At 36.0% G+C, this 25146-nt stretch overlaps 1 long non-coding RNA gene across 1 annotated transcript in view; it reads left to right on the top strand.

Moving 5' to 3' along the window:
- The first annotated feature begins 2730 nt into the window (after positions 1–2730).
- LOC311434614 overlaps positions 2731–25146 on the top strand; it is a 49600-nt gene continuing 27184 nt past the window's right edge. Inside the window, exon 1 of the long non-coding RNA XR_014691599.1 lies at positions 2731–2790. This is a non-coding gene — a long non-coding RNA (uncharacterized lncRNA). The remainder of the gene's footprint in view (positions 2791–25146) is intronic.

The raw sequence follows: 25146 nt of genomic DNA, 5'->3' as shown, positions 1-25146 counted from the left end.
ATATAAAAAAAAAAAAAAAAAAAAAAAAAAAAAAGTAAATAATAAAAGGGAAACTTGAAGTACTAAGGCAGGAAAAAAAATATAAAAATACAGTGTTTAAAGCTGAGCAGAATACACATTCTTAAAAGACAGCTAAGACTTAAAAAGTGACTGTCCACTGTAGTATATATTAATGGCCGTTCATTTTGAACCATGGGCTTTTTAGGGGTTTTGATTGTCTTTCAACTGATTGTCACTCATTTCCTTTCACACAACAAAACAGTCCTTTTGTAGCCACAAGGAGAAAGCAATGCTAGCAGTAGCACAGTTTTTGGCTTCCCACTCCTGAACCCATCCTGATGGGTTAGCAGGCAAAGAAAGCTAATGGTCTGATTTTGTTCTAAAAAACTAGAGTATGTAACAGGGAAAATCTAATATTTAGGTGAGCTGATATCAAACTTAAACCTTTTTCTTGTATTTCATATAACTGGAAAGGTGGTGGTTAGGATTATTAGATGCCATTTCCTTAAAGCTGTTTCAGAAGAGGGAAATTGCAACAGCAATAAAGGAACTTTAATTTCAAACAGTAGAAAATTATATTAACCTCATAGTCTATTTGTTTTATACAGTTCATATAGGTATGACTTTATGAATATAGGATCTCGAAACCAGAGTGATGGCAACAAAAATGAATATAGTCACTTAATATTCTATACAGTTATTAGAAACCTAGAATATGACCTGGAGTTTTATTTTATAGACAGGTCTTTACCATAATTCTCTTCTCTATAATATAATTCTAAGGCTGGTTTTTTTGTTGTTTTTTTTTGTTTGTTTGTTTGTTTTTTTGTTTTTTGTTTTTTTTTTTTTTTCTGTAAGCTCTTTGATTTAAGGCATTATTCTGAATAAAATACTTATGTTAGTCTTTGGCACCATATGTAGCAATAAAATTTACTGTTAGTTGGTAGCCTATTAACTATGAAGAACAAATGGGGTAAAGGGTAATGCAACATGTCCCATTCTATATGAAAGATACTGTGAAAAGAATCATTCCATACGGTATTGAAGCAGTGTTGTGCATATGAAATTATAACTTATTTATTTCTTTGTCTATTTAAGACAATTTTGCACAATAAATATACTGTTTTTCACATCTGAAAAAAAGATGCTCTGTTTCTCAAAACAAAAAAACTCACACTTTTAAAAGAGGTATATATTATTATAAATGTTAAAGATTTTTACAGCCTGCTGCCACTCAGTTATTTTTATTTTTGCATCCTGTTTCCTGATATACGTGTTTCTGAAAAAGTTTTAAACATATTGTACTAGACTAAGAAGAATCTGAAGGGTAGAGGCAACAGATTTGAGAACAGTAAGAGTGCATATTAATTAAAAACAATTCCAAATTATTGTATCAATTAGTGAACACTATTTTAAGTATGAGAAGTATGAGTTTCTTTAAAAAAAAAAATAAATAAAGTGTCAGGGTTTTCTATCTCATTTCTTTTTTTTTTTTTTTTTTTTTTTTTTTTTTAAAAAAATACAACTTCCAAAATTAATTCTTTCTGCATCCAAACAACATGAGGGGACAAAGAAGCTTTCTTTCATTGGAGAAGATACTATGTCAAGGTATCTGCTGAAGATACTGAGGTTCTAACACACCTCTTCTCAGCATGTCTACAAAATTTCGGCACTTTCTGAAGATCTTACTGTTATGCTTACTGCTTGGCAACATGGAAGTCGAGTTAATACATATAGAATCATGAAAAAACTCTTCTCAATATGTGCAAATCACAATCAAGTTATTTTTGGTGTGCTTGGGAAAGAGTAGAGCTTCTCTTCCAAATCAATTGCTATGCCAAAGTGAAAGTTTTGAAGGGTATGGAAAGTAATAGTTTTGCATAATTAATCTCCGGAATAAGTAGAATGTCTTTTGTCATTATTATTTGCATTGCTAAAACTAGCTTTGTTCTCTGACAGGTGAACCTTACTTTCATGGAACTTCTCCAGTAAAAGGAAGCCTTGACATATGCATCAATTTTAGGCTTTCACTTCAAATATTTACTTTTTTTTTTTTTTTTTTTTTCTTTTATTATAGCTTGAATCTAGGTGGGAAGTGCTAGCTAACCTTTAACTGCTGCCATACTTAGTGGATCTTCTTCTCATATTTGTATTAGCATTATACATGGAGATGGACATTATGGAACAGGCTGCCCAGAGAGCTTGTGCAGTCTTCTTCTTTAGAGATATTCAAAACTGGATGTGATCTCATGTAACATCTCTAGGTGACTTTGCTTGAGCAGGAGGGTTAGACTACATGATCTCTGGAGGTCCCTTCCAACCTCAACCATTCTGTGATTATTAAACAATTGTTTATTCTGACTGTAGCATTATAGAAACATTTTGATTTGGACTGAACTCTGAGACAAATTAACATGGGGTTTTACAGAGAATGTCTAATACTTATTTCTGGAAAATAATTTAAAAAAGAAAAATAACTAAAAGGAAAAGAATACTGAGGAATCAAAATTATCAAATGCAGAGCAACACACATTCTTTCACATCTTTGAGCAGAACTTAAATGGCAGTAAATGGCAGAGGTCTTTTAGCTCACTATTCTTTCTATCATAAGTACTGGAAAGAGATAACAGAAAGCAGGTGGTGTGGTACTACCAACAGCTAATCTTATCAACTAAAGGAACATCCTGTACCTGAGTTCATTCTCTCTCTCTCTCTCTCTTGATCTTTTTCATAGGCAGAGAAAAGTCAAAGCATAAGGTGAACTTAGGCAGTATCTGACAGTTCTTTAAGGTAAGTAGTCTGATGCTTGAATTTGGCTAGTGAACTGCACATGAAAGCAATATTATTGTCAAGACATTAAATTCTGCTGGCTACTATACTGATGAAGCAGGTGGTTACAGATAGCAAAATGCCAGAGTAGAAATAATTTGGAGATGTCGAATTGGAAGAAGGGTTGGCTACACAGAAAGTACTATCCCTGTTACAGACTTCATCATCTGCAGGGCTACAGAAAGCCTGGTGGTGTGGTAGTTCCTTCAGTAGGATTCAGAGGGATCATAATAATCACCTTACTGCAGCCTGGTGAACCTTTCAGAGACTGGAGTGATCTCAGAACCTCATGCCTTGGAACATCTCCAACACATTTTATATAGAGTATAGGAGCAGTGGAGTAATCACAAATAATGAACACAAAAGTGGGAACAAGAACTTTTAGATTCTGCAGGTGTGGATGGTTGTGGTGATTGTTGTTCTCTGAGACATTTAGGTGTAGAGCTTAGGGATATGGTTTAGTGGAGGACTTGTTAGTGTTAGGTCAGAGACTGGACTCAATGATCTTGAGGTCTCTTCCAACCTAGAAATTCTGTGATTCTGTGATATAGAAATACTGTATAAATGGGCTGAAATGTTGCATTGTAAGCTAAAGCTTGTAATGAGACCTGGACAGCTTTATAAGATTTACCTGATGAAAATGAAGTTCTGATATTAATTCTTTTTGATTTCTAATTGGGATCATAATTACTTTAAATAGAGCCTTGCTCTACCAGGAGTTTTGCATAATTAATTTCACTTGTGGCTGAAACCTTCTCTTTGAAAAGGATTCTTGAGGAGTGACTTCTACTTTTAGGTTTAAATAATAATAATAATAATAAAAAATAATAATAATAACCTGTTAGGTGTCCAACCACCTAACTGTTTTTGTTCATTTTTAGTGTAACATTATTTTGTTACTATTGAAATCTCCTTACACTGGAAATTCTGACATTGACTTTTATAACCCAAGTTTTCTTCAATTAAGAAGAGTATTTTCAAAACTTTCTGGTGTTTGAACTTGTTTCCCTCAAGTTAGTGATTAAAAAATAATGTGATAAGTGATCTGATTTTAAGCGATTAAAAAAAAAAAAGAAATGATTTTAAAGGAGAAGAAACTGGATCATTGCTGACTTCCAAGGTCTTCCGATGTTTTCTGTTTCTTACTGCAACTGGCAAAATATGTTAACAAGACTTTTTTTTTTTATTGTTCCATGCTAAGCTTGTCATAAGATAAACTTTATATCTAGAGGAATTCAAAACTGATTTAAAAAGAAAAAAAAAAAAAGAGCTTCTGGCTGAGCGTTCTCTCTTCTGTGCTCCTTTTTGTTATTATTTAATTGAGAACAAATTCTGTCTGAAAATAGGAATGTTGAAGATTAAACATGTTTAGAATTTGCTGACATTGGTCTGAACATAGGGGAAACTTAAAGAGAAATTTCTGCTATTTACATTCAGTATTTTTTAGGCATACAAGAACTAGAAAAACAACAGACTGGGGTCTGTGGCAGTGACATTTATAACAAGGTCTCTTGTTGTGTCTTTGAACCATGATATAATTCTGCTTTGCAGTTTTTAGTTGTCACTGTCTAAATTCTTGTCAAGACATCTGTTATTATCCTTTTTTTGTTGTTGTTGTTTTAATTCCTGCAAGCTACAAGCACCATAATTCCTGGTTTACTGTCCAGCAAAAGGTTGCTCCTTTTGCTCCACTGTTAAATTCTCTGAGTATGGGTTACTTGGATTGTTTTTTTTTGTTTGTTTGTTTTTTTCCCTCATGATAAAACTGATTTAGTCATTTATCTTTTCTTCTTCACAACTTTAAAAGCAAAAATCAGTCTTTACACTGATTTTAATATCCTTAAAGATTTTCCTTTAGCATGTAGGTAGGTAGGGTGGAAAGGAAAGATGGAAACAGACTTCAAATGTACTGAAAGATTTCATGAAAATTGTCCTTTATAAATGGCTTACTGTAACAATTTAGGAATATATTGGCACTGAATTTAATTTGTATGGAAGTAAGATCAGTGTTAAAATTTCTAAATTCTTAGAAGAATGATGTTGAGCCCTAGCAGAAAGAACAGGAAATAAAATTATACTTAACAAAAAATAAAATAAAATGCCCAGGAAAACAACAACATTCAAACTTCTCAGTTCTAGGGCAGGTTGTGTAAATCAATATGTTACACCATTCTGTCATTCCAGTGATACATGTAAGTAGTATTTGGGCATCTATCTATAAATAACAGTGACATATCCCTTATGTACTGATGGCTGTGTAGCCCTTCGGCTCATCACTGTTGTCATACTCCAACAGCTGAACAGCACAAATACTGTGTGCATTACATGTCCTATCAGTAACACCAAGGGGATTGAAATCACATAGTCTGCTAGCCCACTATTTACACTAATGTTCATCTTGGATGCTCCACTGAAACTTGAGGGAAAAGGGAATTGCATTTTTTGTTACTGTTTCTTTACTCTTTCTGCTGTAGGGATACCGAGTGTCTGCTATTTTTTGCTCAGCTTGCATACACGGGGCACTTACCTTGGACAGGGCAGCAGTCTATCTCCCAGTGCAGCCACTGCAGAGCACTTTGGGGCATGGCCCACATTTGTTCAGTGCGAATCTTTATATCAAGAATCTCTCTGTGAAAGAGAGGACAAAATAAGCCTCATGTCAGTTTCAATGACATTTTAAAAATCAAGCGTCACAGTCAGGTTTCTGTATTAAATATGCATGTATGTCAAAATGAAAAGTTTATGTGAAGAACACTTTTTTATCATATAGTATTCTCTTTTTTTCTTCAAATTTCACTTTATGGGGGGATAAGAGGAAGTGCTGTTTTGCTGTGCTGCTTTCAAACAGGCAGTACTCAATGTTCAGCTGTTCCTGCAGAACTGAAGTCCCATATTATGATGATTGCTGAACTATAGCAATTTTGAGCCTCCTAGGTTATGCAGGAGAAATATTCTTCTAGTGAACTTGACCACTTTCACCAGTGTCTACAAGTAAATGCACGGTCTTCCTCTGAAAAATATTTTTCCAGCTTGATTCAAGCAAAAGTAACACTTACTTTGGAGGAAGAATTCTCTCTCAAGCCCAAAAATATATTGACTTTTTATAGCAATAGAAACAATTGCCTTGTGAAAATTGTCCTACTAGATTTAAATCTGGGGCCTCAATTTCTTATTTTCTACGAAAATGATTATTTGTTATGATACATAGAAGATGAGAGTGGGAGGAACTTCAGTGAGTTCAACCAAAACAAAACAAAACAAAACAAGCCCTTTCTCTAGTGAGAGATCCCACCCAGCGGGAAAGAAGAGCAGATCCACAATAAGGTAAAAGAAATCAATCACTATATAGTCTTGTACAGAAGGAATACAAAATGAGTGAGGCTAAAAGGAACAAAATACTAAGAACTTACAAACAGTCTGATTTGTCTCAAAATGACATTTAAAGTAGATTTCGATGATCTTCCAAAAGGTGGATAGCAATGTAATCTTGGATCATTTGCTAAACTACGTTCAACATGAGCTGGCAGTTTGTGCTTGCAGCCCCAAGTCCAACTGCATCCTGGGCTGCATCAACAGAGATGTGGCCAGCAGGTCAAGGGAGGTGACTGTCCCGCTCTACTCTGCCCTTGTGAGGCCCCACCTGGAGTTCTGCATCCATGTCTGGGGCCCCCAGCACAAGAAGGACGTGGGGCTGTTAGAGCAGGTCCAGAGGAGGGCCACAAAGATGATCAAGGGGCTGGAATGCTTCCCCTACGAAGAAAGGCTGAGAGTTGGGGCTGTTCAGCCTACAGAAGAGAAGGCTCTGGGGTGACCTCCTTGCAACCTTTCAGTACTTGAAGGGGGCTTATAAAAAAAGATGGAGAGCAACTCTTTGCTCAATCAGATATGGACAGGACAAGGGGGAGTGATTTTAAATGAAAAGAGGAGAGATGTAGGTTAGAGGTTAGGAGGAAATGTTTCATGGAGAGGGTGGTGAGGCACTGAAACAGGTTGCTCGGAGAGGTTGTGGATGCCCCATCCCTGGAGGCGTTCAAGACCATGTTAGATGAGGCCCATGGCAACCTGATCTAGTGGGTAGCGTCCACTATGGCAGGGGTGTTGGAACTAGAAGATCTTTGAGGACTCTTCCAACCCAAGTAATTCTATGGTCTTTAGTAGAACTTCCTTATGTTGAGGAAATATAATGATCACAATAAAAATAATTGTGTAATGGTTTTGTCCATTCAACCACTAGTTATAAGCAATAGCATGAGTTAGTGTTATAATATCATAAAATAGTTACAAATATAGTGTTACAGAGATGTTCTGCCTCTTAATTCACTAGAGGTGCTATGTTTATGCACCAGTGAAAATGGAAGAGCTTTGCTTGTCAAGGAAATGGTGAAATGCACTTCCCATTCTGTTTCTCCAGAGTTTTAGTGAAGTAGTGCTGATCTTGTAGTTTAATATTGTGGAAAAAACGGCTGCTTCTGACCTTACCATTTTTATTTTAAAAGATTGTGTTTTAAGCTTTCAAAGCCCCCAACTAAGCCTTTTAAATAAAAATCTAAAAGGTTAGGGTGCAGATCTTCAGCTATTATAAACTGTCATCTCTCCAGAGAAGTCATCAGACAGATTAAGTCTTCAAAATGTCAGTCAGTCGTGCTCTTTGTTTGCAGCTGGAAGTGACTTAATCATTTTATATTATTATTTTTATTTTATATGTGTATAAACACTCTTCCATTTTTCCTCCTTGTGTACTCCATGCTCTTAGTAAGTGGACATAGTTCAAAAATACCAGAACGCAAGGTGAATTTGAGAGAGGTTTTAAAAATCAAGAAAGCTGTTTTACGGAGGTTGGTTGTTCAAAGGAGGTTATTGTTCTCTGTTGGTTGATGACAAAGTGGTTGATCTGCATTCTGACCTGTTGTGTGCAGTACTTCCCCAGGGTGGCTCAGGTGCTGAGCAGGTAGTCTGCCCTCTTTTACTCTAAGTCTGTCACTGCACAGACAAATAAATTCATGAGAGTGATTGTTTTCCATGTCTGTCCTTCCATGCCTCCCTCTCCCTCAAAAAAAAAAAAAAAAAAAAAAAAAATCCTTATTAGTGACAGAAATTTGATGCAGACTTCATGGAAGCTAATTCACTTTTCATCAGTGATGCATTCAGTCAGCACTATTGAAGATGCAAGTCATGTGCTGTTAAATGTGTATAATGCAATTTTTTTCATCATCCAGATGTGCCTAATATTGAGCATAGCTATTGTTGTTTCACTAGCTGTTTGTAGCTATTGCCACAAATATAAATGCTACATGTAATAGTAATTCAAAGTTCCTGGGTTTGCAAAAAGCTTAGAAGTTGAAAAGATTGATATTAAACAAAAATACAGTGTTCATCAGAGATTTTTTCTGCTGTCAATGAAACTGCTCTCTTCTACAAATTGGTTGTGCAGTAACTGAGATATACTTGCAAATCTTTCTCCATAAAGTCAGGAAAAAATATTTATTCCAAAATAAGTCTGCCAGCTATGTAAATGTCCATACCATAATACTAAATAAGGAGGCAGAATCTGTTAAAGTTTGATAAGTATTTAAGAATTATCTTTTTTCACGTGGAAATAGCCACTTCTGCCTATTTGATTTTGGTAGGAACATACCTAGAAGTGGAACTACTTGCAGTTCCATTCACATGCCATGAATGTTAGAGTATGGTATGAGAGGGGTTTCAGAGAAGGAGAGTGCATGGATCATTACTGTAGGGAATTTATCATTCCTAAAGCTGCACAGCTTGGGGCATATTGCACTTCATGACCTAAACAGTCTTAATCTGATCTAGGCTGGTGTACCTGAAGCAAAACAAACATGATGCTAAGGGATGTGCCACTGGGCGTTCATCAGATGGCATCTTCCTTCTGTAGAAATATTGTTTCACTCCATGTTATGCTAATCTACTGCTGGGAATGCTATCAATCAGCAGGACATGGAAGAGGTGGGTAGAAAAGCTTTAAGGATAGTGCTGGCTTCCAGGTTTTGATCAAGTTCTTAATTTCTTGTAAGAAAGGGCCAAGTATTTTATTTATTTCTCTGTGGCTCTTTAACATTGTTCTAATATTTTGGTTTTTCAAAATATTTTTAACAGTTAAAAAAATGTAGCTAGTACTGTTGCTGTGTTGTAATATTCTGTCTTGGTTTTACCTCTGAGTTAGCTACAGGGCAAGTCAGCTATTGTATATATTACAGACTCGTTAGGAATGCAAGTCATCCTTAACCTCAGACTCTAATTATGGGTGCTTAGTGTACATATACGATCTTCTTCTGCAAGTGGTTAACTTAAGCCTACAGCTTACCCAAAGCCCCATGGACCCTGGAAGGGTTGTGCATTATTGATGCCCTTGCTGGTCAGTCTGTAGTACTAGAACTTTTGTATTTGTAGTTTTGCAATAAATGTACAGTAACATTACTCAATTACCCAATATGGTATAAGACTGAAAATGTAAGATTGAGTGAAGGAATTACACCCTTTTCCTTAAGCCTATTTAACTCCAATATTTTTTTTTAGTCTTTCTTAGTATTTCTGATGAGTTATACATTAGCAAGGAAATGTTTAACATTGCCTGTATGTTCTGCTGCATTCTTATACACAGATAGTGTTGTACAGTGAATATCACAGGAAAGTAAAAGTACTAGGGACAGACTTTATTATTAGCTTCTGCAAACAGGAATTTGCTTATGTTTACAAGCTAAAGCAGCTTCCCGTTGAAGATGGCACCAGCTTCCTGTTCTATGAAGCAAAAATTCCCAAAGGGCTCCCAAAAGAGTATTCAAAGCTGTTAACTCATAATGTCTACATATATTTTAAAAGTCACATTTTAAATTAGGTAAGAGTTTGATACAACTTTCTTGAATGAATTATGAAAATAAAGTAATTGATATCTAAGAGGTTTTGTTGGTGGTGTTTTTCATTTTTGTTTCCTTCTGGAAAAGGAATTAATCACACAAATAAAATGACATGAGAGACCTTTTGACTAATGTATTGTTTCGGTATAAATTCTAAACCACATTGCAGATTTCCATTCTTTACCTCTTTTTTGCCATCATAGTATTGTGAAGCATTGATGGTATCTGTGACTGAGTTACATGGCCAAGAGAAGAATAAAATGGAAGTGACTTGAGGGGGAATGGGAAGTTTGGAGAAATTTCCTTTGAGCTTTGATATGTAAGAGCATGTTTTCTGAACCTTGTATCTTTCTGAACCTTGTCTATGTGGAGTATGTGGAGGGAGCTAAAAGAGATTTCTCTTTCTCATAGACCTCAGTGTGTTTTAAGCTGAGCTAGCTCAAATCACAATGAGATAGATACATGTAATAGCCTGTATAAAGATTTTAGCTACCTTGAATAAATGAGTCTTTTCTGAATAGAGAACTGTAGTTTTTAATTGCCTTTTCCTATAAGCACTGTTACTACTAGACTGGGAAAACAATTAAAACTAAAAAGAAAAAATAATAATAATAAATAAAAATCCCTTTTAAAGAAAATCCGCACAATTTAGAGTACATTTCTCTATTTCTCATTTTTTCTTATTAGTTTAGAAGGTAGCTGAACATGTCAATTCAAAACAATGGGTATGAAGCATCTGTAAAGAGGTAGTGTGTTTATATACAAAAATTAAATATTTGAATTATTGTCATGACTATTTCATTTGAAAACAAACAAACAAACAAAAAAACAAACAGAAGAAGGGACAAACAATTGCTGCATATGAGGTTGTTAACTCATAATTTGTGTATTATTTTTTTCTGCAATAATTCTTCAATTTTAATGGTACTTAAACATAACTCTGCTTTGAAAATCTCATGAAATAGGAGCATTGATTTAACAACTTAAATGAATGTCAGCTACAGTATTGATTCAGGGAAGACTAGAATTTCATCCTCTCAGTTTATTGCTACATGAATAGGGCAGCATGGCTGAGGGCTGAGACATCTGGACTGGAGAAACAATGTGATTAGAATGGATGCAGTGAAACAGTATGTATTTTCTGAGGACACAGGCTTGCTGTGTTCCATCATAACACAGCCTTAAGCCCAGTATAAACTTTAAAAGGTGTTGCATGTACGTGAAAGCTTGCTTTTAGTGGGAATAGTGGTTATAAATGATAGTGAGGTTCTGACTCTTTAAGAACTTTATTATGATCATCTCACTTTCCGTTGAGCAAAATTTTATACTAACTAGTGGACCTATTCTCTCCAGAATTCAAAGAAAAAAAAAAAAAAAAAAAAAAGGAAAAGAAAAGTGTTGAGCTTAAACTAGTTTGTTAGAATTTGTTCTTAAACAGGAAAGTCTTTATCACGTGTTTCGATTTTTGTTTGCTTTTCCTTCCTAAATGACTCTGCCACTGCAGTTTTCATTAGTGACTTCTTCATGAGGTGATGTTTGTATGCCTCTACTTGCTGCTTCAAGCTCATCAGTGAGGAACAACAGATTGGAAAGAACTTGCTGTACTTGCCAATGTGCAAAGAGAACCGTTTTGGTAATACTCTGCTACAATGTCACTGAAATGTCACCTTATAGTGTTGCCAGAGAACTGTATTTCATAAGTCTCAGTATAATTCTGTAACCACATCCCAATTTGTATACATGTAGTGAAGCTGGAGATCAAGAAGCAGGATTACAGGAGTGAAAAATTATAGCCTAACTTCATATTCTGTGAATACTTTCTTTGGTCAAAAGGTGGAGTATCTTGAGAAACCAGCTGTGGAACTGTTTAACATGCCGAGTTGCTGAAGAAAACTTTCTGTGGCAATTAAGGTCCACAAGACAGTGACATCAAGCAGTGATAATACAGAAGTGTTTCAGATGGCTAGGATTTTGTGTGTTTGTTTGATTAATTGCTTTTCTGGGTGGGAATGAAGGCTGAAGAAGAGATGTAGAAGGTGAGGAAGGGAAGCAAAGTATTTTAGTAATTCATCACACAAATATTTGAGTTGGTTTTGAGCTGTCCAAACAGTGCTTATGCCTTGAGGTGGGGTTGGATGAGAGGGGAGAGTTCTATGCACAGACATCAGAGATACAGGCAGAAACAACTATTCTTTGTGTTTTTTTTTTTTGTTTTTTTTTTTTTTTTTTTTTTTTTTTTCCTGCCTCTTTTCCTTATCTGGCATTTGTTCTTTCAGCTTTGAGTGGGCCCAACTTAGATCTGCTCTAAGAGCATTGAATCCACTACTTGTTACTGATGAGAACTTGCTACGAAAATACCTGGAAAAAAAAAAAAAAAAAAAAAGACTTGATTTTTCCCTTTAAGGGAAATTGTAGGGTTTGAGGTTCTTCTTGCCTTGTTTTTTTTTTGCCAAAAATATTCTCAAATCCTCTCTTGTGAGTGATGTATAATAGTAGAATAGTGGGTCAGTGCAACCACATAAGCAAAGAAACTCCACAAATATCTTTATGTGCAACCTTGTATTAGACTTAATTATTTGTTTCTTTTCAACATTTTCTTTTAATTACTACTAGAAACTGGGGTGAATCTGTTCTCACATCAGTGAAAGGATACCTGTAAATACGCCCTTTGTTTTAGTAAGTTCTATAATCACTTGCCACCAGTCACTCTTTGAAGGTGAATTACTGAGATACGTGGACCCACAGACTGAGACAGTGTGATCTGATTAGCTCAGCCTGAGACAGGCTGACCTCAAGTACTTTGTTAGGCAGCTAGCATAATAAATAAATAAATAATAATAATAAAATAATTATACAATCTGATTAGACAATGCCACAAAATGTTCATAAAAAACTTTTATCATAATGTAGCATGCCAATTCCACTGCCATTATTTCTGGGAAGAAAAGAACTGCTTCAAAGTTAGTTACACATCGGTTACCTATTAAAGAAATTTTAAGATCTTGGTATCTGTATGCCCTTACTCCAAGAGGGGGATTGAAAGAGCAGGCTGCAGTTTAAAACCATAACTGCCAGCAATGATATTCAAGAGACTATAAAAAGAGGCCTTTCTTTTAAACAAAACAAAACCCTGTGGGCAGTCCCAAGCATGTAACCAATTACTTATCTTCTTGTCCATCTACCTTTTGTTGTGTGAATATTTTTCACAGTATGAATGTCTTAAGACCTGCATAGATGCTTGCTGCAGATCATCAAATTGATGTTACTTAAAAAGTTTTTGTTTTTTTAAAGTTTTGGCACTTTGATAATAGGGGTGCTACAGTTTCACCTGCTGTACAGCAACCACTGTGCAGCACAAAAGAGGCAAAACAGATATTCACAGCAATTATTTCATCAGTAATAATAAACTGTAGGACAATTTAGTAGGGTCAGGTAAAAATTCAGGATATTTTATAAATGTCATTTTTGAGCTCTGAGTTGAACACAAATGCTAGCCACCAAGTAGGTAAGGTATAAAATTATTTTACTTAAACACCCGAAGAGAAGTAATTGAATCTGCTTGTTGCACACCATGTTGCGCTAGTACATGCTGGTTGTACTACTTTAGCTAATTCCCCTTGGGGCGGGGGTGGGGGCTACTTTAAGACCAAGCATGTTTCAGTACAACGACACGTATTTATTTCTGTCTGTTGTCTTTCCTGTTTTGGCAATTTCAAATTTTGTCGATGCTTAATGACTCCAAATATAAAACATCTTATTTTGTCTACACTCGTGACTTTTCCTTCTCCTCTCACCTAATTGCAATGTAATTGTCTTTGTTTTCAAACAATGGTTTCTTCTTTAAAACTGTTGTGAGACATCTAAGCAAAGACATTTCAGAAAGGAAGGTGAGGCACTTATGTGTGTGCCATTCTGAGTTGAGCATAGATATTCACTTCAAAATGAGCCTAGGTATGTTGTTTTCTGTCATATTTAACAGAAAAAGATTTGAAAGCAAGTTTCCCCATTTGATGTTGTATTCTGTAAAACCATAAATGAATATAAATCCTTTTTTTTCCTCTCCTATTGAATATGATAATGATATTTATATAATATGATATTCATTCAGATATTCACCCCCATGTGCATGTGATCCATTTCACAAAATGGCTAAGGTTGGAAGGGACCTCTGGAGAAGTCATCTGGTCCAATCTCCGTGCTGAAGCAGGACCATGTAATAGGTGACGGGCTGCTCAGGACTATGTTCAGATGGGCTTTTCATATTTCCAAGAATGGAAAATCCCTCTCTGCAGTCTCTGTTGGCAACCTATGCCAGTTCTCAGTCACCCTTACAGTCCAGGTAAGAGTGTTTTCTGATGTTCACAAGGCACAAGTTGTGTTCTAGACCGTCCCCATTGCTTTTTTTGGCGTGTCATTGGGCACCACTGAAAAGAGCCTGGCTTCATCCTCTTTGCACCTTCCCTTCAGTTATTTATTGACATAGATAAGGTCTCCCCTGGGCCTTCTCTTCTCTAAGCTAAACTAGTACCAGCTCTCTCAGCCTCTCCTCATAGCAGAGATGTCCCTTCATCATCTTTGTAGCCCTTCACTATGGGCTGTGATATGTCACTATAGATATGTCTATGTCTCTCTTGTGCAGGAGAGCCTAGAATTGGACCCAGCACTCTAGGTATGTCTTCAGCAGTGCTGAGCAGAGGAGGTCACATCCCTTGACCTGCTGGCAATGTGCCTCATGCAGCACAGGATACCATTAGCCTTCTTTACAGCTAGGACACTTTGCTGGCTCGTGTTCAACCTGGGGATCTACCAGAACCCCCAGGTCCTTTTCTGCAAAGCTGCTTTGCAGCTGGGCAGCCTCCATCATGTTGTGGTGCAGAACTTTGTTGAACATCATGAGGTTCCTGTCAGTCCATTTTTCCAGGCTGTCAAGGTCCCCATTTCATATGAAGCTAAGATTTACCAGTGCAGTTCAATATTTTCCTTTCATCTCTTTGACTTGCCATGGAAAGTTAGGTCATTTTTGTCTTTCATTTTGGTTGTGTTCAGAGTCCAGCACTAAATTTCTCTCCTGTGTAATAACTCTAGGTACAGATGCAATAAATAAGAATTGACAATAGTTCAGTCTGGATAAGAATTTATTTTTTAATTAATAGATGTATATATTAATTCAAACTTATTTTGAATAGTTATTAAATGTTTGGGTTTCTCAAAACCCTAGTTGCTGTATGGAAACTGGTAGTTTTTCCATCTTTAATTTACCACTTCTCCTGGCTTAGTTATTCTAAGCACAGACATTTAAAGTGGTACAAATGGAGACAAAGACTTTATTTATTTATTTTTAATACCATAATTATGTTTTACTCTGTAGAAAATAAAGTGGAGAAACTTGAGTCAAGACATGATTTAATAATTTTTTTATAGTCTGGAAAACAGAAATGCACTCAGAGAATCTGGAGAAATTACATGATTTCAAACATTTTTAAAATTAAATACAGAAATGAAACAGAATGTGACAAATATTGATGAAGTACAAGCTAGACATCTTTGAATTTATATCCTGTTAATTCTAATATACCTTTGCCACAGGGAAGAGGGGTGGGCAAACAGGAATAATAGTATGCAAAGTAAATTTACTCTAAAGCAGTTTTCTTAACAACTTATATATAAGCGTAAGCATTAATGTTCCTCTTTTTTCCTATCCACTCTATTTTACTACAAACCAAGGAGAATATTGTCGAGAAAGTGATTTTATTAAGAACATTTCTCAATAAAAAGTATTTTATGGATCTCATTATTATTATATTAATAACCAAGTTTGAGTAATTTTTTAAGTATTTACAAATCCATAGGTGGAATTTGTCCTTCTTCTGCTGGAATATTTTCTGTTCAGTATTTTGGTTCATATTTCATTGTTTTCACTATTCAAGTGTACTACAGCCCTTGACTGTAAAGGACAGTAAATCTCTCAATAAATCCTGACAATAAATCTTTCATGGTTTAAGACATTTTTAAGCTCTAGTGACTCATTAATGCTAGAATCTTTCTCTTAAATTGAATGCTTTAATGGATTTTTAATACATGTATAAACATAGAAATTAATATTACATGCTGCAGAGATGTGAAATCTTATTTGGAACAAAATCTAAAGGGATTGTGCATCATAAGTAAAAACTGAAAAAAAATGCTCTTATTAACTGAAGAGTGGCTGTACTGTGTGCAGTATTTTTTACTTCTCCATATTAATGTATCCATTTAAGCTATTTTTAAGTGCTTCATGACAACAATATCAAAATGCTAAAATTTTCCTCATATAAGTGATATAAATAGTTTATGGAAAAGTTGTTATACCAATAGAGATACTGTCCTTAGGAATTTCTTTCACATAATTCTTGTTTTATCTTGTGAAGTTCTATGACTGCATATAATTCACCCTTTCTATTGTTAAGAAAGTTCTTAGTGCAGATTCAAAAAAATTATTAAAAAAAAAAAAAAAGAAGCCTGTTAGTCTAAAATGTTTTTATGAAAGTGACATTAGTGAAGAAAAAAACAAAACAAAACAAAACAAAAAAACACATAAGTCAGTGTACCTGATATTCAGCACAGGTGTGAAACAGTATGTAAAGTTTAACACTCGGAGGAGATGTTTGAAATTGGCAAGAAATCTTAATGCTAAATTTAGACCCAGAAAATTCAGACAAACCAGAACGGCTTAAGCTCTTAAGCATTAATCAAATGTCTACATAGTGACAGGTCAGTATTGTAGGTGCTAATTCATGAAGAAAAACTACATATTGTTTCACTGGGGGGTGTGGGGGAGAATAGCTGGTGCAAGATAAATAAAATCTCCCTTGCATCACAATCCGTTTCATGGGTAAGCAGGGATAGCAAAACTGAGACTCTAAGGAACATTGGAACATAAAACTGAATTATAGCATTTCAGTTCTTGGCTTGCTATTATCATGATAGAATCATAGAAGGGCCTGGGTTGGAAGGGTCCTCAAAGATCTTCTATTTCCAACACCCCAGCCATAGTGGACGCTACCCACTAGATCAGGTTGCCATGGGCCTCATCTAACATGGTCTTGAACGCCTCCAGGGATGGGGCATCCACAACCTCTCCGAGCAACCTGTTTCAGTGCCTCACCACCCTCTCCATGAAACATTTCCTCCTAACCTCTAACCTACATCTCTCCTCTTTTCATTTAAAATCACTCCCCCTTGTCCTGTCCATATCTGATTGAGCAAAGAGTTGCTCTCCATCTTTTTTTATAAGCCCCCTTCAAGTACTGAAAGGTTGCAAGGAGGTCACCCCAGAGCCTTCTCTTCTGTAGGCTGAACAGCCCCAACTCTCAGCCTTTCTTCGTAGGGGAAGCATTCCAGCCCCTTGATCATCTTTGTGGCCCTCCTCTGGACCTGCTCTAACAGCCCCACGTCCTTCTTGTGCTGGGGGCCCCAGACATGGATGCAGAACTCCAGGTGGGGCCTCACAAGGGCAGAGTAGAGCGGGACAGTCACCTCCCTTGACCTGCTGGCCACATCTCTGTTGATGCAGCCCAGGATGCAGTTGGACTTGGGGCTGCAAGCACAAACTGCCAGCTCATGTTGAGCTTTTTGTTAATCAGAACACCCAAGACCTTCTTTACAGGGCTGCTCCCAGTGAGTTCTCTCAGTCTGGGATTGCCCCGGCCCAGGTGCAGCACCCTGTACTTAGGTTGTTGAACCTCATTAGCTTCATGTGGACCCACTTCTCCAGCTTGTCCAGGTCCTTTTGGATGACATCCCTTCCTTCTATTGTATCATCCGCACCTTAGAAGAACTACCTTAGCCAAGCACTGGTTACACAAAATATTCATGAAAAATTGTCCCTTCTGGAAGATTCAGGAAAAAAAAAATAAAATCTGCTTGGAATAGACCTCTTTGCTGCTCCAATTTTCCTTTGGATTTCTACTTCTAGTCCAACTGCAACCATACCTCAAGGCTCTCTTTTGCTCAAACCTAACCTTAATTTCTGGCTTATACAGTGACTAAGACCCACCCCCCCCCACCTCTGACCACACCGAAGTCTCACGGTGTGCACATGTAGTTCTTTGCTGCTCAAACTTCCCTTTGGCTGCCCGTTTCCAGCTTCACTCCAATGGTACCTGTCATTGTCATAGAAATGTCATTTAAAGTGATCTCAGTGCTGTGATTTTGTGGAATTGTTTTTGCACATGGGTTGTTTTAACATAGCCTAACGTGTTGTCTGTGCAAGCCTTTTGATAACTGCACTTCTTATATATAGTTGCCCACTGGACCCCAAAATAAAACTTGTAGGAACACTGTGAAAGGTCTTATATCTATCACAATAGTTCCAGAATCATCTACTGACCTGATCAACAGAGGGACTGGGAGTTTTAAAGGAGGGGGGAACAAAAAGTCAAAACCAAACATACGTGTCTTTTAGGATAACAGTTTCATTTGTACCTTATGGAATGCAGAAGTAGTAGGTACTCTCCCAGGCATTTGACTTTGTGTATTTATTTCTTTTTTTTTTCACAGTCTGCACTCTTATGTAGTACATCCCCATGTCCTTAGTTTGTTTTCACTAGTGGGTTTTACTGTCAAACTGAAACCCATTTACAGTCCATAACTTACAGTAGAGAGACTGGTGTATGATCTTTACACAAACTCTAGTTCTGGGCCCAGTGGAGACGTATAAAACAAGAAGGAAATACAGCTATTAAATGTTTTTATTCAAGACACAATTATGCCAGCTTAAATTTCTCTCTTAAGGAAAAAACACTTAAAGGTCATTTACTGACTGAAAAGTGTATGATTGTAAGTACAACCCTTAATGTGTAATTTTTCCTTTTAGGTTGTGTTGAGTTCTAAGCAATTTTCTTTCTGCTGTGTAACACAGAGTGCAATACAAGTATTCTACAAATATGTATATTAATCCAAAATATGCATGTGCTGTCTGAGCTTGTTCTTAGTGCTAGGCCAAATAATTCATAAATATAATTCAAATAATTCATAAAGCATTTACATGTAAAGTCCTAGAACAAGAACCTTTAAGTTTCAAAGTCAAATGCAAAAGTTAACGAAAGGTCACAATGAAAGTAGCGCTTCAATTTTCTTGTAGTCTCCCTTTTGTATATGCATTGATATGGTCATTAATTACATAATCATTTACTGTAAATGTTTCTATGAAACCTTAGCATTCATCACCGCACGGGGGAGAAAGCATTTGCTAAATGGGGAACTGTTAAATGATTCTTCATTATGTTCATCATTTGGTGGCTATATGTTGTGCTTTTTACACATCATCAAAACTTTGCACTTTATGCAGAATTATTAATTTTCCTCATGGGGGTTCTGTGGCATTTATCACCATAATCTGAATGATTCACAATATTTAATGAAATTCGTTTAACAATAGGGTTTTTTAGGTAAAGTTACAGTTTTGTCTTCATGGCCCAAATAAGACAACTGTTATTTTTCTTTGTAAATTGAGGGTGCCTACCATTATTTTTAAAGTGTCATTTCATGCCTTTTTTATTTTTTGTAATGGATGAGACATGCTGGAGAGAAAAGAAGCTCTGTTGTGCCATATAGCATTCTTTGAGCACCATCCATCTTGAACTCTGAATGAAATGGAAAATCTGCTAAAATTAGCATGTAATTAGGTAATTAAAATCTATGCTATAAATCTCTGTTATGATATGTATTTATAAAAGCTTTGAATTTTAACAGCATGACCTACCCAAATATTGGTATTTCCTAATTTTTGAACACTTGCCTTGAACCTTGCTTTCTGTAACAAACTTGAAGCATAGGAGTTGTAGCATATGAGTATCTATTAACCACTCAGGTAGTCAGAAATACTAGTTTTTCTAAATGCACAGTACATGTACACAGTACATGTACATGTACCACCTGAGACAGTGGAGTACACGTTGTTTTATGATTGTGGATAACAAGTGCCAGTACCTATTTGCTAAATGGTCTCAGGTGTTTGCTGGGTGTCAGGGGAAGGCTGTCTCCAAAGAGACTTTTAGCTCCTTACTTTACAGCTTTTGTCTTCTCTTTTCATTTCATGTGCCACAGTAGACTTTAGGGTCACTTCTTTCCACCCTGAATGTGTAGTCAGTCTCTCCCTATCTTTTTTTCCCTTTTGTATTTTGTATTGCATCGTATTCCAGAATTGCATAGTTTCCATTTAAACAGCAATACCAGTGAGAACAGACAAGACAGGCAGGCTTCCTGTGGCCCCAGAAGAAAAGATGCTTTTGATAAAAGAAATTGTGAGACTAAATCCTGTTTATGTCTAGTTATGTGCCTACTAAATACAAACACTGTCATTGCATTACTGCAGAGCTCTAAAGAATTGTGTTGTGTACTTGTGACTTTGAAAACACTTGAATGGACTTTAACAGCATCTGCAAAGAGTGTGTTACTGAAGCAAGGAAAATCCTTGTGCCAGTTTTAAAGTACCTATTACAAGATGCCTTTGAGAAATCATTTACTAACTCCTTAATAAATAATGGTGATCAAACAAAATAATGAGAACAAACAAAATTCATGACAACAGCCATATTGCGTTTTGGTCACTCCACAGCTACATGTTGTCTACTGTCTTCTTTCTTCTTTCACTGAATGATAATTTCCCAACACCCTCTTTCTGATTCCAGAAATGCTGTAGAAATATTTAGATATAGACCTGGAGATCATGTTAAGGTTGTAGTTGTTCTTGGGTTGTGTCTCTTATCCCAGGATGCACCTGTTTTATTCCTCCCTTAGCCCAGTATGTTAAGAAATTGGCACCGCCGGAGACAAGCCCTGTGTCTGAGGAGGTATTGGAGGAAAAAGAGACAAAGTGCTGAAGGAGGAAGTATAATGAGGAGTAGGTGATATCTACCAGACCTGAACTGATAGCTTCTCATCCAGGCTTAGTATATATACTTGGATGAATCTGTACAAGTTTGTTAATTAAGAAACATGCTTTCTTTCTCAAATCTTCTGGTCTCATTCTCTTTGAAATTTATTTGATAAGTGATAAAATCTATTATGAGGTGGCATATATCTTGAAATATCTGCACTTGAGAAAATATAATATGACCATAAGAATAGACTAAAACATTTCTGGAGGTAGGGGGAAGGAGTTTGTTACAGCGATGGTATTCCACGGAAAGGCCTTAATGTGTGCCATGTCTGAAGACACCATTTCTTTCTGTGATTAATCTCATTAGATCATTCTCCACCCACCTTTTTTGTAGTAGTATTGGACATAACTCACCAGGTTGGATGGGGCCCTGGGCAACCTGATCCCTTCCCACAGCAAAGAGGTTGGAAAAACATCTTTAAGGGCCCTTTCAACCCAAGCCCTTCTATGAATCTATGTCTTATGATAATATGTATCTATTTTCTCTAAATGAAGTATGTCTTACAGTTCACAAAAAACAAAGAAACAAAATACGTGTTAGTCTTTCAAGAGTGGATCCAAAGTCTATTGAAATCGTGTATCGTAATGGATGCTGGAAGTTCGTATCTTGCAATATATTTTAATTCCTAATGTACGTTTTTGACTATAGCAACATGTTTAACACAAACAGTGAAAATTATTTGAAACAGACTTGAAAGCTACCTCTGAAGGTGATTCAAAATTCTCAAGGAACTTAAATTTATTTTCATTTTATATTGCAAAGTGAAAATTATATTTTAATGTGAAAATTATTTTTTTTTTTGAAGAAGAAGAAAAAAAATATTTTACATTATTTAAATCATTTTCTCAAATTGCATAAGATTAGCTGGATTGGAAGGAGGGTTCAAGCTATTAGGGAGGCATCATGAAAGGAGCATGCATCTTCTGCCGCCTCCCAGCTGGTGCACAGTGCTTTTCCATGCAGTGATCTGATGGCTGTGTTGTATCAACTGAGCTAAGGCTGGACCAGGCAGCACAGTGTGGACCCCAAGGGTGCTCTACCACTCAGGCTACATACTCATTGGCATGCTATGGCTGTGCTCTGAATTTAAAACAGTGTGCTCTCCTCCACATTGCCCTACAGAAACGAAGCAGAATAAATATATATATTTTAAGCATCTGTTCCAATTTCCTGTTGGGGCCTCCTGAGACAGTATGAAGTGGGGTTTGTGTGTGTGCTTTCTGAGCCATGGCTTAAATACTCTGAGTCTCAGTTTTTGTTACTTGCAGAGGGGTTTACTTTTAAAACTTGATGAGACTGTGGGTTTTCTGGATATCTGTTTAATTGGATAGGCCCTGGGAAATCTTGTTCAAGAAGAAAAAGTGTTGCCAAAAAAGAAATATTTAGAGAATATCCCAATGAAAGGCAGATAGAAGAAATAGGAAAATGTTGGGAAGTGTGACAAAGAAAGTTTAAAAAAAAAAAAAAAAAAAAAAAAAAAGTTGTGAGGAGAGAGAGAAAGGGGAAGGAAAGATTCAAAACTTTAACAAAAAAAATAAATTTTTACTTTTAAACATAAAACTTTACTATACTTTGTTCACATGGCTGGAAATAGGAGAGTTCAGCATGGAAATTTTAAGGAGATTCAAAATATTTCTGCTATTTCAACTTTCATCCAACTTTATGAATGAGCTGGAGAAACTAACAAAGCTTTGCCTAGGTTTCTTGAGAATGGCTTAACGTTCTAAGGTTGTAGCAACACATTAACAGTAATGACCTTTTTGTTTGAGGACACTGGGAATATTTTATGTCCTTCCATCTATTATGTGCTTCATTATTTTTTCTTATTTGAGTTAAACTATTTAATTTTTAAGGCAGAACAAGCAATGAATTAGGTGGCTGTTTCTCTAGAGTTGCTTATCTTTAGAAATAATATCTTCTATCATACTTGCATCTTTTGCCACCAAAACACTTCTTTACACAACATGCTCTTCTTATTACACACTTGAGCAGAACTTTTATTTTTATTTTGTTTTCCAGGACAGCGGTTATGTGATTGCCCATTATTTACAGTTTGCATACCCTGAATACCAGCAGCACAAATGAACCTCATTTCCTCATTCCTTGCTGTACATTAGTCGGCAAGCAAATGTGCTTAATTGCATTTTTATCCAAGCTAATAGAGGCTGTGCCAGGTTGTTAAACATGGGAAGAAAGATGTCCCAGTTTTGTCCCCACCAGGTGTCTCTCAAGACCCAGTTGCCAGGATACCCATGCCAGCAGTACCTCAACAAGTGCTAGTGAGGTCCTGATGTTGTCAGGGAGCTCCTACATCTCCCATTGTGCAGAGCAGCCAGAGATGTCCTGTGCATTGGGAGAGAGGGAGGAGGTGGCTTGTTTTACATTTTGGTTCTTGTTTTAGTTCTTTTTCCCTCCCTTTTTTAGTTCTTTCTCCCTCCCTTATTCTTTCACATTTTCAATTGCTTGTCACTGTTCTGGCCTTTTATGAAAGCTATTTTAGCACTGATTCATTTCTTTCCTTAGAGCATTAATGTACAGTGGTATATCAAATTAGCATGCATCCTGTAGATGACCCTTAAAGTGAAATTTTTCTACTTTATATTTGAACTTTATTTTATACGCCAAACACATTTTTAAAAACTCATGAATCTGAATGAATTCTTCCCCCTTGACCAAGTCTGATTTCCTGCTGAAATGTGAATACTGTATACAGGAGCTATCCACAGATTCTTTTGACAGCTTGAGCACATTTCCAGATGGTATGTAATCACCATTCCTTTTCAAATCTGTTTTTATAATGGTGATAATTAAGAATTATTTTCTAGGACTGAATAATCTGTACAGTCAAATTGAAAATGGTCAAGAAAGTAGTTGGCAACAAAGGGCTAAACTAGAATTTGTTTCAGTGTGATAGGATCAAGCTTACACCTTACCTTTAAATGAATCAGTGTTGTGCTAATTAGTTGTATGTGGGGACAAATTAGGTCAACTTTAGATGTTTTCTACAACACAGAAAAGGAGCAAAGGGAACGTTTTTCTGGTTTGGTAGATTCTTGGTCAGATGCAGCTCACTACCTGTGAAGTGCTATTTTCAACAGTAAAACCTCTCTCTGTATGCCATTTGGTGCTATTGACCTAGAAGTATTTAAAATAACCAAGATTAATAGTCAGATTCTTCTGAAAATTTAAATATGTGGATATAGGCTTAATCCATATGTGAGATGAGTGACTGAACTTTGTTTTTCTCATGCTAAGTATTTATACCAAACTTCATATTTATGCAGTCATAGTTATTAGTTATCGAGCTGTAATTAGCCATTGTATTTAATTGCACACAATTATTTCCATGTACTTAACTAATTAAAGTAGTTAACTTGTATGCATACAACTGTAATGAGAAAATACTTTGCTGTGGGACGGCTGTCTGTTCTTGTCTGAAATCACTGCCTTTGCTGGTTTCCAGCAGTAAGTCTTGTGCACAGTAATTTATATCCTGGCTGATGAAGAGGAAACTTCAATAAGTTAAAATACTTTATAGTACTTCTAGATAGTACTGCTGTTTGAGGGAGAAACTAGAGGGACAATTTAGGAATATCTCATTGTTAGGTGAGTTTTAGGTACTTTAATCATTTCAGTGGGAAATCTTTTAATCCATGAACTGGTAATTTAACAGGTGGACTTTTATGCTTTGATATAGTAATAGTATAGTGAATCACTGAAGGTTGTTTGTTTGTTTGTTTGTTTGTTTGTTTTTGTTTTTTTTTTTTTTTATCATAGGAGGATTTCTTATGTTTTGGTTAAAATTTATGAAACCTCATTGCTTGATATTTTCTTCCTATTTCTTCCTATTCCTTCCTACTTAAGAAATATCCACTTAAAATTGATTGGTTATTTCATAATATATCATACCATTTATGTTCTCTGATTAAACAAACATATATGGAATATTCATACACACAACCTCCTGGTCGAACTGCAACTGCTTCTGCGATGTTCAAATCACCAATTAAACCTAATGAAACATTAGTAAAAATGAAATGTTCATGTTTTGGTTTTGCAAAACCAAACATGAACATGATGTTGCTCTGCTGAGGCAAATGCATGAAGAAATTAAAGGAAAAAGTAGTGGGTTTACTTTTTTATTTTTTTTTGCAGAGGGGTTACTCATTTAGGTCTAGTGATAGTCATGCTGTCAAAGAAACATCTTTGTAACTTGTATATTTGCTCTTGAATGCTTAATTAAGAACCATATGTATTAGCGATATGTACAGCTCACTTCCTGGAAAAGGCGTGATTTGGTATAGGACTACTTTGCTAATGCTGCAAAATAAATAAATTTGATAATGCTACTGGGAAATGGTTCATACATTGATCTCATATACATACATTACTGATCTTTGAGAAGCCTTAATGGGATTAAAAAGAAAACACATATATAATTTATGGGAGTGTGAAGAATTTCACATCCTGCACTGGAAGAGAAAGGAGAACTTGAATTTTTATAGAAGTCTAAATATGGC

This window comes from Aythya ferina, assembly GCF_964211825.1.
Source record: "Aythya ferina genome assembly, chromosome: 1".
NCBI classification, from domain to species: Eukaryota; Metazoa; Chordata; class Aves; order Anseriformes; family Anatidae; genus Aythya; species Aythya ferina.
Note: the sequence above shows the minus strand (reverse complement) of the source record. Positions and strands in the feature narration are given on the sequence as shown.